We start from the raw sequence: 12144 nt of genomic DNA, 5'->3' as shown, positions 1-12144 counted from the left end.
TCAGGATCCCAAAGCCTTGCAAAATCAAGAAACTGTAAACAATTGCATATTGAAGAAATATTAACAAAATTGGGAGTTAAATTCATATAAAGTCATGCAAACAGAAAATGTTTGGATTTGAACAAACTTCTTAGCATCACCTGAGATATGATTCATATTACCATCAACAACCATGAGAGTGTGATGACCCCTCGTGACTCATACTTATGGCTAAAGGAGTTGGTGACAAACGTTTCCCTGGAAACAAGCAATCCACAACCATGATTCAAAGAAGCCTGTGAGGCATGAGAGAGCACAGGACAACGAAACACAAACAACACGCATGAACACTTTCCACTGTAGGCCTCCTGAGCTGGATCTGTTGGTTTGCAGGCTCAGACCAAACATTTGTCTCAGAGCGTTTCAGTATCTGTTTTATTCAGAGATCCTGAATCAGGATGAGGAGAAGTGTTTCAGGGGAAAGGTGAAGAGTGCTGATGAAGTAGGAAAACTTGTCTCTGTCTCTTTGGGTGTTTTATTATTCTTATTTTTCATGTCATTTGTCCTGACCTCTTTTATGCATTAGTGTCTATTAAAGTCATACCTGCTATAAAAAAAGGTGTGTGCTTACCTTTCCAAAGGCTGGTGCTAATTCTTTGACTTTTTTTGCTCATGCTGTAAGAGTTTAAGACTTTTTAAAAAAAGATGAAATGCCGTCCATCCTGCTAAATATATGTTTACTCCACGTTTTTGGTGCAGATAAATGTTAAAACTAATCAGAGGACCACCTGACCGTGGTGCCTTCAGGGCCCTGGTGGAGACTCAGCCTGAGGCATGGTTCTCTTCATCAATATCAAGTTTTCACTTAATTGAGACAATCAGGACTCAAAGTTCTTCCTGAACTTCTTCTCTCAGCCTGGATGAGGCTGAGGTCGTCCAGCTCGGCAGTATCATGTGGGTGTTACAACAGTTTTTAATACAAATGTGCTCTTTTTTTTTAAGGTTTGTATGAAACTGAGGAGGAAGGATCGTGAGACAAAGAGAGCATTTATGTAAGAAAAAAAAGGGAGGGTGACATAGACCCAAGAGGCCTCATATAAACTTGAGCTGAACTTTAAAAGAAGAAGACGGCGGTGGATTCAAGCTCTCACACATGAAGGGATGTCTTTTCAACCAATAACTGTGAGTATTTATTAAAGTGAGACTGATATTCTAATATGTAAATTGCTTTTATCTCTTCCCCATCAGACTGTGTGACTGTGTGTGAACATGTGTGTTTTTAACAGCTCAAATATTTTGAAAGGATTTGGCATGGGAACGACTATAAAAGCCATGTTGTCTATGAAGGTCACTGTGTTGGAAAATGATAATCTGCCAAATGGAATAAACGCTGAGGTTAAAGTTCGGACATATTTTTATCTGTGATAACCAGCTGTAAAACGTGGGAGCTATGAGCCTGGGAAACTTGGTTCATCCTCCTTTGGTCAGTAAATGTTTATTTATTTCTTGATTGTCTGATAAAGGACAGTGATAGTGAGTGTTTTGCATGTCGGGCGGATACCTTCCCTCCTCCTCCTCCTCAAAGCATGACTTGGCGTGAAAACACATGCTGCTCCACAGAGCCTGAGGCCAAAGATTATTTGCTGGAAAACGTGACTGTTTTTCAGTTGTGGGTTATAAAGATAAGCTGATGACCTGCGCTGGCTTACAGTAAACTATAAAAACCAGCCTCATAAGCCTGTAAATCAATACGGCTTGTGTTTACCTGCTTTGTTTTGAACCACACCTGTCAGACACAGATAGGGCAGCTATTGTCTACAGAGAGGTGACTGGACCAAAACCTGACACACAGTCTGATGTGTTTGAGCTAGGATTTATGCAGGTTGTGATTTATAACAGTCAGTGAGTTTAAAGTAGGTGAAGCTTTGAGCTTCAAAAGGGAAGATGGCGATAAATCTCTTTGACCCACTGTTATTTCTGACTACAAGCCGGGGGAATGTCTATTTGCTGAAAATAGTGAAACCATGGGCAGAGATTCTGTGACATCAGTGTTTTTTTCTGGAGATGCATTTTGAGGTCGAAGTATCCTGGTCTCCATATGCAAAACGCTGATTTATCCTAAAAGAACCAAGAACCAGGCTGAGGTGGATTAGGGTCAGGCTTTAGCCTCATTACATCGACTACATCTCAGCCATCCATCCGCAAAACAAATCATGCCCCAAAGTATGCAAATTTATGCAAACTCCTTGCTTTTAGATACTTTGACATAAAATATCACCCATGTAAAGCTGTTGAAAATATTTTTAAAAATTGCTGCAAAGACAAAAAATGTTTTTTGTTTTGTTTTTGCTTTTGTTTTGAGCTGCAAACAAATAGAATTTGACAGTGAAATGAGACGTGCTGCAGCTTTCTTTGCTTTTAGGGCTAGCCTTCAGTAGACACTTGACACTTTTACCACTCCTTACTGGCTTTATGTCCAACACCAGAGACTACAGCCTGAGGAGGAGTCCAGTTCTTCTTCTATCTGTCCTTTTGAGACAACATGTCCTCCTTGAATGTCAGCCATGGTTGCACATGTAGGGAGCTTAATTCCTCACAGACAGTCGGGAAACTCAGAGTCTTGTGAGAGCTGCTCATGAGGAAGCTTCATCTGTGGAGCCTAAAGAGCCAGTATACAGGTGTTTCTTTGACTCCACCTGTAGTACAACACTAAAAGGTGAATAAGAGAAGGAAAATGGCTCAAGGACTCAGAGTTTCTTGTTTCTGGTGTGTTTTGTTTTGATTTTGTCTCATGGTCAGGTCCTCCGCATCAGGAAACATGGTTCTAAATTTAGCTCTGGGAGATCAACAAACCCCTTGAAATGGCCCTGCATTTGGAACATACAAGGGGTCTAGGAACTTTGGGGGCGGGGCTTGAAAGCTGAAAGTTTATGATTGGCGGAGCACCCACAGTGTTTTTCTCCCCCCCTCCACGGTAAGATGACAGCCCACTGTGAGTGATTGGCTTGGTTTAATAACTCTTAAACAATGGTCTTCTTTGAGCCTGATGGACTGAATGTGTCTCTGTCAGCTCCTGGTGTTACAGTTTAAAGAGAGCCCTGTAAACTGGAGACCTTCAGCTGAACTTATCTATTTTTAACAACTGTTGAAAGACCAAAGAAGTCCTCGGGAAAAAGTATGGCTGGGCACCAAACTGGGTACTTTTATAGGTACTGACTGAATTCAGTCAAATGTACCATGTACCGCTTCACTTAAAATCGAAAGGTACCGTGTTTAGGTACTTGAATGCATCCTTGTTACTGTGAGGGAGAGGAAGAGTAGCTGATTTTCCATGCTGGACTTGAACACAGCATTGTTATATATTGAAGCATAGATATGTTAAATTGAAAAAAAAAATATTTTATTATTAGACAAATTTATATTTTTTGCCACATTAACACAGAAAGTACCAAAATGGATTGCCAGGTACTGTATCGCTTCAAAAGTGAAAGGTACCCATCCCTAGGAACAAACCTCAAAGTTTGGTTTTAGATACTAATATATGTGAAAAAATATGTATGGTAAAACTTTCTGAGAAAGATGCATCCCACCGAAAGCCATCCATCAGCTGACCTTTTTTGTTTTTTAAATAGCATTGCCATGTCTCTTACCTGTTTTTCTCTTTAAAAAAAAAAGCATCTAGGCCTCTAATAGGGACCTGCCTTAATTTTGTGAAAACATGAATCCACACCCTGCTGGTGAAAATATCTCAAAGGCCTTCATTCAGGACTATCCCATCTTAAATTAAATAACTAAAGATACTTTTTTTTTGCTTTCTTGTCTGTTTGGGTTTGTGTGAAGCCTTATAGATGACCTGTTGGTCAAAAAGCTCACCTTAAAACAGAAACATCCCCAGAGCTGGAGGCCTTTGCTGCATGTCACTCACCCCCTTCTCCTCGCAGATCTTTGTTCATTCAGTTTGTCAGAAAAGTTTGGCTTCTAAGGCTAAAAATCAAAGTTACTGCCGGAGAAAAAAAGTGGGACACCAGCTAAAATCTTAAGAGTGAGTTTCATGAACAGTCTTCTAAGGTTATCAGCTCATTATGTAGAAATAATTTACTTTTACCAGGCGAACGAAGAAGCTGGTACACTTTCTGAAAAGGACAGATCTCAGTCTGCGGGGAACATAGTGTTCTGATATTCTTATGTGCTCAGAAAAACTTTTTTTAAGTTATTTTTGGGAGCTGCAAGAGATATTTCATGTGCGATACTAGTTTGAAATTCTTCATCCAACTTTATGAAATTCATTTTTCACTTCCTGAGTAAACTGAGCACACCGTGAGCTACACACCCAGAGAATACACAGCAAAAAGTAAAATCTATTTCTCACCTGTTAGCATTTTCAGAACACAGTTAAGCATCAAAACTACATCTACAGCCATGTTTTTCTTTGTTTTTGTCCATGCAGAGAGAAATAAAGGTCACTTCACTGCAGACGTCTGATAACACAATGACACACATCTCATTTGCCTGAGAGGCTCAACTGATATCAACCATTTGAAAGAAATAACTGATAACGATCTCAGACACCAATCGGCACGTTTAGTAGACTCCGTGTTGACTTGTTTATTTAGGTCAGATATTTGTTTATCAGCAGCCGACTGACAATAAATCAATCAGGTCTCGTTTTTTTATTCCATGATCGTGACGCTTCAGATCACCTTAGAAAGAAATGGAGCACTGACCTTTCAGTGAAGTCTTGAGCTGATGATTGTCAAGAGTCCAGAGCAGCTACAAGAAGCTGAAGTGGTGCTAGCATAATGCTAACACACTCATAAGAAAGCATGGACTATAAAATGCTGAGCTTAAGTATAGCATATAGCATTTTGACATTCAGTGTTTGGTGACTATTTCACCTGTTTTGACAGAGAGAAAAAAGAAGATAAGTCTCCCAGGTTAACGTCACTCAGTTCCTTCCTCCACTCAGCAGTTTTCAGAGACAAAAATAAAACACAGAAACCCAACTTTACCATTCTGAGAAATGTTTATCTTTCCCTTTGTTTAAGAGATAAGATAAGAGAAGTTATACTTCACCTACATATATACATCCCAACAGGTCGTTTGCTCCGGACTCTGTCCTGAGAATCAGAGAGGAAAAGATTGAGACACTACATCAAGAAAACACACAATAACAGAAGACTCATTCATTCATCAGATCTATCTGACTTTAAGTCATTAATACTAAAGGGTAGTCAGCCGTGTGATATTATGAGTCAAACAATCTATTCATAAAGAACCAAATCTAAACAGTTAGCCTTGGAATAACATAAACAAGTCTAGACCTGTTTATGTTTTATTATTAACAGCAAAGCATGGAGACCAGATAAGGAGTCTGGCCTCATCTTAACCCACCATGGAACAGAGACCTGCAGCATTCAGTAAGTTACAGTGACAAGAACACACTTCCCTTAACAGACAGAAACCCACAACAGAAGCAGACTCATCTTATATCAGCTGAGACCGTGTCTGGGTTAGAGAGGAAGATGAAGAAAAAGACAGAGAGAGGAAAAAATGACAGAGTCTGTAGTTCAGCATTGCAGTGATGATGACTGTGAGACTGCCGCATCTGGAGTCCGGCAGGTCTGCAGCAAAAATCCAGAGGAAGCTACAAGACAAGAGAGCTCAGGGACTCCTATAAAGATCCTTGATCAGTAACAGTAACGAGGCTTCAAGATTTAAAGTTAGACAGACAGGCAGATAGAGGAGAGAGGGAGACAGGGGCTCAGTTTGTCAGTCTGAGCCTAAGGCCATGTCCATGCGTAGCTGGGTATGTTCAAAACGCAGCGGGCAAATCTGCTGGTGAGTGCAGCTTGAGGCATGCCAAACCCATATTTGTCAGTCTTTTCCAGACATAAAACCCATGCCAGCCAATCAGAGCCCTCATCATTCAGCTGTGACGTTTGAGAACCAAAAACTCTGTTTACCAGCGTCCACACAAAACCATGAAACCAGAGTTTTCCAAAATCTTCACCTTGGTCCGAGTTTTCAGAAAACATGGATTTATTGACATAAAGCTGCAGTTATGTGTGGACGACAGGCGTACACATATAAAAATATATGGGGTTTCCCAAATATACCACTACGAGTGGACATGGTCTAAAGCAGGGATCTCCAACTCCTACCCTGGAGGGCCGAGACGATGCAGGTTTTCTTTCCAACCAAAAACTCCATCAGCTGAGATCACTGATTAGTCCCTGCCCTCTGCTTAAAGGGGATGTAATCAGTGAAATCAGCTGTTGGAGTTTTTGCTTTGAAAGAAAACCTGCAGCCTCTTGGCCCTCCAGGGTAGGAGTTGGAGAATCCTGGTCTAAAGCAACATAGCCCCAAAGGGCTGGTCCATGCCTGAGCCAGGTCTAACTTTAAGCTTGAGACTGATTAGAGTTTCGGAAGCTTGTAAACTGGTCCAGGAGGCAGACAAAGAGCTTTGCTCAGCAATTGGAAAAAATATGATGGGGAAATTATGATTGATAATGAAAAAAGTTGATTTGATGGGAATATGAATGCTCATTAACCACTTACTGCCTGAATTAATTAACAAATTTAAAAATAGATTGTTTTTATGTGCTTTTGCATTCTAACAGATGTCAAATTAAGTGGAGATTTTAAATTTGATTATAGTACACACAATATTTATAACTATGTTATATTTAAGAAGTTCATCCCCTGACCAATGTATTGTGACATAGTGGATCTGATACCATCTTTGGTATTTGAAGAATATGAAGCAATAGGTAATAATTAGATACAAAGGTCATTTCAGCTGCATCAAGACCTGACAGGGTATGTCACAAATTTCCCACAACAGGCATCAAGGGGTTCAACTCATGAGGATGTGAAAAAATGAAAGGCCAAGAGCAATTAATATATTAAAATGGGAAATATTTACAGCGCCGGCATGGACCAGCAGTTCAGATCTTGCAACCAGTGAGGCTAGCCCTATGAGAGCAGTCTGAGGTCAAACTGGGCCTGTGGCTCCTCCCCAATGTCACCCTACTTCCTGTTTGTCCACTGCCCTGTCCTCCCTAAATGAAGACATTTAAAAAATGAAAAAAAATAAATAAATAAATAAAAAAAACTTCATTCAAAGAAATAAAAAAATTATGAATTGTGAAAAATTACACTCATAAAGAGTTAAGAAATGATTCTGAAGATGACATAAAATAAATCCAAAACATCAAACATCTCATCTGAGGAGGATTATATAAACCAAACTCTTCTGGATTTATGATATAGATATCTAAACAATAAACTGTTCTGCATGACTCTGAAAGTTTTAGTACGAATATAGACTGCTGTGCTCTGATCTTACCCTTCCTAGCTGACTGACTGGGTCCAGGGATTGAAAATCCTCCTCTCTTCTCTCTATTGTCGCAGTAAATGTGGGCCGAGTGCACAGACAGTAAACATTGTGTCATTATACAGCCTGCCTGCTCACACACAGACTCTCTGCTCACGTGTGTCCCTCTTCAGCCTCAGTAACAGCCTCACCCCAGCCTCCACCCTGCAGAATAACTTATCGTTGCTTTAACTTTCACCCTGCCACCCTCCAAACATCTGACATGTTTATCATGAAGCCGGGCTCATGGATTCCGGTTAGGGGAAAAAAAGCTTTTTGATCGTCAGCCTTCTCCTTCCTCAAAACACTCACAACTTGACGCCCAATAAATGACTCTGCTGATATGATACGGCAGTGTTTGTGTTTGGGTTACTGAGTAACTACCAGGCAGGCAGGCAGCTCCAAGTGCAGACACAGGCGGCTGATGGTCCCGTCATTACTGTGAAATAAAAGCAAATAAAGTCCCACACTTATCAATCAGATCATGTTAATGAGCAGAGCTAGTTTCCTGGAGCAAGTTTGTTATCTGAATATTTATATCCTGGATCAAATATTGATGGGATGTTTGTTAAGTCCTGAAAATGCAGAGTCAGAGGGAAAAGTTCTTTTCTCACCGGATACCAAAACATTAGGGAGTGGTGACCCACATGGAAACAATGACACCAAATTTTACTGCTGGTGGTTAGTGTAGTTCAAAGTTTTTTCCCCTCTCTTTTAGATTAACCAATTATATTAATGATTTTGCATTCGTACAAAAAAGGAAATAAATTTGTAATATTATAATAATAATAATATTTTAATAATAATACGTTTTTTCAAATGCAATCATTTTGGTGGTTCATGTGGCCACTTTATCCTAGGTCAAAGCTTTTAAGGAACTTTTGGCTTGTGTTGATTTTGGCGCCTCCTGTGGAGAGATCACACTTCACTATGCGTGTGTTTATATTCTCATGCTTATTTGAAATGTGTTTTGTGCCACTCCCATCCAAATGTGAGAACAATGTGAGACATCTAATTGAAGGCACCCTTACTCCTCATCATCGTTCTCACCTTATTCTGCTTCTTTCTCAACCTCTGAGGTTGGAGTTACTGAGCACCATGATGCCTCTGTACGTTACAGACTGCAGATGAGGAGTAAGAGAGTGTTAAGAGGTGTTGATATTCTGCCTTTGAATGTCAGGTTGTTAGAGTCATATGAAGTCTGCCCACCGCAGCAGCTTCAGACACCTTCAGTAACAGTCAAGAGTCAGTCTTGCTGCTGAGGACTTTGTTTGCTTTTGTCATGTACAGGAATTACTCTAACTGAAAAGGTTATTTTGTTCAGAACAGGAGTAAATTTTACCCCTTTTCTCAGGAATTAATTTCCTTTCATTTTTTGTCGTCACAGAGTTCACTGTTAGTCTCTTTTGGAGGTCACAATAAGAGGTTTGATAAATTCTTATAACATGCAAATTTTCAGATCTGAAAAAGAAAGAACATGTCATGTTGGTTAAATTTTCTTTAAACAGTATTCAGACATTTTTTTCTTTCAATTTCAAGAGATGACCTCTGAGCTGAAGAATTAATGCATCCTACAAAAGAAAAGTGTTAAAGGAAAAGGAAGGAAGTCGAGTAGCAGTTTGAAAAAAAAGATATTTAGTAACAGGATTTTTTATAAAAGCATCACTCCTTCTGTTATTTAACTTCCTTGACTGGATCATCTTTTGTTCCCTCTGCAGATCAAAGCCTGCATGTCATTACATAAACAGGACCATTGGTCATACACTGTATCGTTATGGTGCGGCCCATTTAGCTGTAGCATTAGCCACATACATGACTGTGAATAACTGCCCAATTAACTAATGACACCATGAAAGTGGGGCAGGTGCAGGGCCAGTGCTGCCAACTGAGCCACTTTGTCGCTATGTTGAGCAACTTTCAGACCTCTTAAGAGACTCTTTGTGAAATAAGGGGAAAGTTTGGAGACTTTGACGTAAAAGCGCCCGTTGATCTTACTCTTTTCAATGAGCAACAGATGCTGCCGTTGGCCCCTCCCCTTTCCAAACCACTCACAGGCAGACAAGTCCTCCTGTCCAGCTGTCTCTCCCAGCTGCAGCCAGAGCAGACGACTGCATGCAAATAAACTGCGTATGTGCATGTCTCTCTAAGGTTACTTTTGTCTGTCCCAAGCATGGATCAAGAAGGACGGTTGATATGTCGATATTAAAACAGATCAAGAATCAACAGAAGAAAGTTCATTTATAGATATAAACATACTAATGTTTTTTTGTTTTTGTTTTTTACACACTTTCTGTCTCTCCCATGAAGTTATTCCTCACTCCTGGAGCTTTAATGAAAATTACATGTTAATGGCTTATTATGCAAATTAATGGTAATTATGATGTCATTTAGCAACTTTTAGCAACTTTCTGGACAGCCAATAGCTATTTTCCTCACTGAGGAGTTGGGAACATGACCTGAGGACTTTCTGGAAAACCCCTATCCAACAAATCGTGTATGTTTACTCTTCATAAACAGGGATACAAATAAAAAATGTATCTACTTAGTCTAAATTTGCTGTTTTCTTCAGCATCATCATTCTTTTCCAAAAGATGTCTTCCATCCCTTTATATCCGTTCTCTTTCATATTTCATTTCAAACAATTATGCGTGAGCACAAAATCTGCCATCTTTAAAAAAACAGCCTCACAGGTGTGGTAAACCTGGGGTTAGTTTACGGGATGGTAGGGTCTACAGCCATTAAATTTAATCCTGTGTTTGGGTGTTAACCTGCGCTCATTCATACCACTAATCCAATTTCTTTCTTTTTACATCATTAGAACAAACGGCCTGTTTTCATCACCAATGGCTGGACATGGATACAGGCCCCGTTTACACGGAGACTCCCGCAACGATTCTTCCTTTGCGTTTTCAAAAGCCACCCGCGTTTACATGAGGACGGCGTGAAAACGATCCGCGTTCATACGACTCCAGGAGGAGAAGTCTCCTCTTCTGTTCTTTCTTTTTCTGACGTTTTGTTGTGTGAGACGGTCGGGAATCCAACCATAACGCGCATTACCGCCAACTACTGGCTCAACTGGAAATGTGGCTGAGCGCGGAGCCTTTACCTGAAACTGCGAGTGCGCATGCGGTGACGTCAGCGTTTCACCCTGAGACGCTCCGCTCTGTGTTTACACGAAGCTGGATGGAGGAGCGGATTCAGATCTTTCCACTCTGGGGAGCGTTTTCAAAAGTTTGCGTTTTCACTGAAAACGCAACGTGGTCTCGTCTAAACGGAAGGCCAAAACGCAACGAAATGTTTGCGGAATCGACCGTTTTCGGCGTCGTGTAAACGGGGCCACAGTCTCGGATCATTTTGTTAACACTAGAAGTCCCACAGCCCAGCCATTTGGCTTTTCTACCTTCCATGCCCAAGGGGCAGCCAAGTGGCTGGATTAGTCTGGAATCAACATCTCTACTTTAGGTGTGAACAGCCATCGGATCACCATTGTTTTGTAAATGAGGCAATTACTTTCTCCTGAACTACTGAAAAAGGAAAAGATGTTGCTATGCCTTTACCTGAATAAACCAATGTGTTGTAATGTTATGAGAGAGAGGTAGAGGTTTAGTATAAAATGTTAATGACTTCATTTTATGTTCAACAAGCTATAATTAGTCCACTTTTGTGATCACGACAGAAAGTTATTTTTCCCTCCCTTCTCAGTATGAGGTCAACACAGTTTATGAATTTTATTTCTTGCTGAGATTTATTGCTGATGCACAGGTTGAGTAAATAAACTATGATGGGCTGTGAGTGAGCTTTTTATCCACTTCAGGTCCCTAGTTTAGCCATCGGTCACAGCCACACCCACCCTTCCACCTTACATCCAGTTGGCCTGCTTTTACATTTTCCATCCATCTTTCTAACTATTTATTTTCTTATTCTATTGTTTTAACCAGGATTTTCTGTGTCTCTCAGGAGTAAATGTCAAATATGGGTAGATGAAGATAAAATTTATCCAGGCTACTCAAAGCACCCTTTGTCAACTTTGCATGCTTGAGACTCAGCACTCTATTATAGTGAAAAAAACACTGGATCTTTTTCTTTTAATATGCATGTCTTCAAAGTTAGATCTTTGGGTGGCACCAGTGGGTGTGTGTGTGTGTGTGTGTGTGTGTGTGTGTGTGTGTGTGTGTGTGTGTGTGTGTGTGTGTGTGTGTGTGTGTGTGTGTGTGTGTGTGTGTGTGTGTGTGTGTGCATTTGTGAAATGTGAACCAACAGTTATACAAGTAGATATATTGTCAAAAAAAAATAGCAGCCATTCAAACAGTGGACCTGACGGGAGCTTGTGACAGAGGCAGTCAGTTCAGTTTAGGTTTCTTTTATGTATCAGCTTACAATGTTCACAGTTGCACAAAAGACTGTACACATATAAACAAAGTTCTATCAAGAAGAATATAGAGATAGTATAGCTATAAAAAAAACTTAAAAATAAATATAGTAAACTTAAACTAAACAGTCAACAGCTGTTTTGGACAAGGGTACTCTAATACGGGTTATGGAAGAAATATTTTTTCTAATTATACCAGACATATTTACAGCTCCTCTTGCCTCACACTCTGGCAGCCCGATGCAAAAAGTTTCAGTAGATGTTGGAAGCTTCCAGGCTCTTTTCAGGCACACCCCTCCCCCCTGATCATGTATCACATCTGTGGCCTGCCAATCTGTCAGGTAAGGGCTGCATTTGCAAAACAATGGTGGCTAATTGAAGGCCGTTCAGTTGTACATTCTAACTGAGCAGCCTTTTGGCT

Source organism: Halichoeres trimaculatus, unplaced genomic scaffold (genome assembly GCF_033239565.1).
Source record: "Halichoeres trimaculatus isolate MK-OKI-2021-1 unplaced genomic scaffold, fHalTri1.1 fHalTri1_scaffold_11, whole genome shotgun sequence".
NCBI lineage: Eukaryota > Metazoa > Chordata > Actinopteri > Labriformes > Labridae > Halichoeres > Halichoeres trimaculatus.
The sequence above is the reverse complement of the archived record's forward strand: the minus strand, read 5'-3'. Positions refer to the sequence as shown.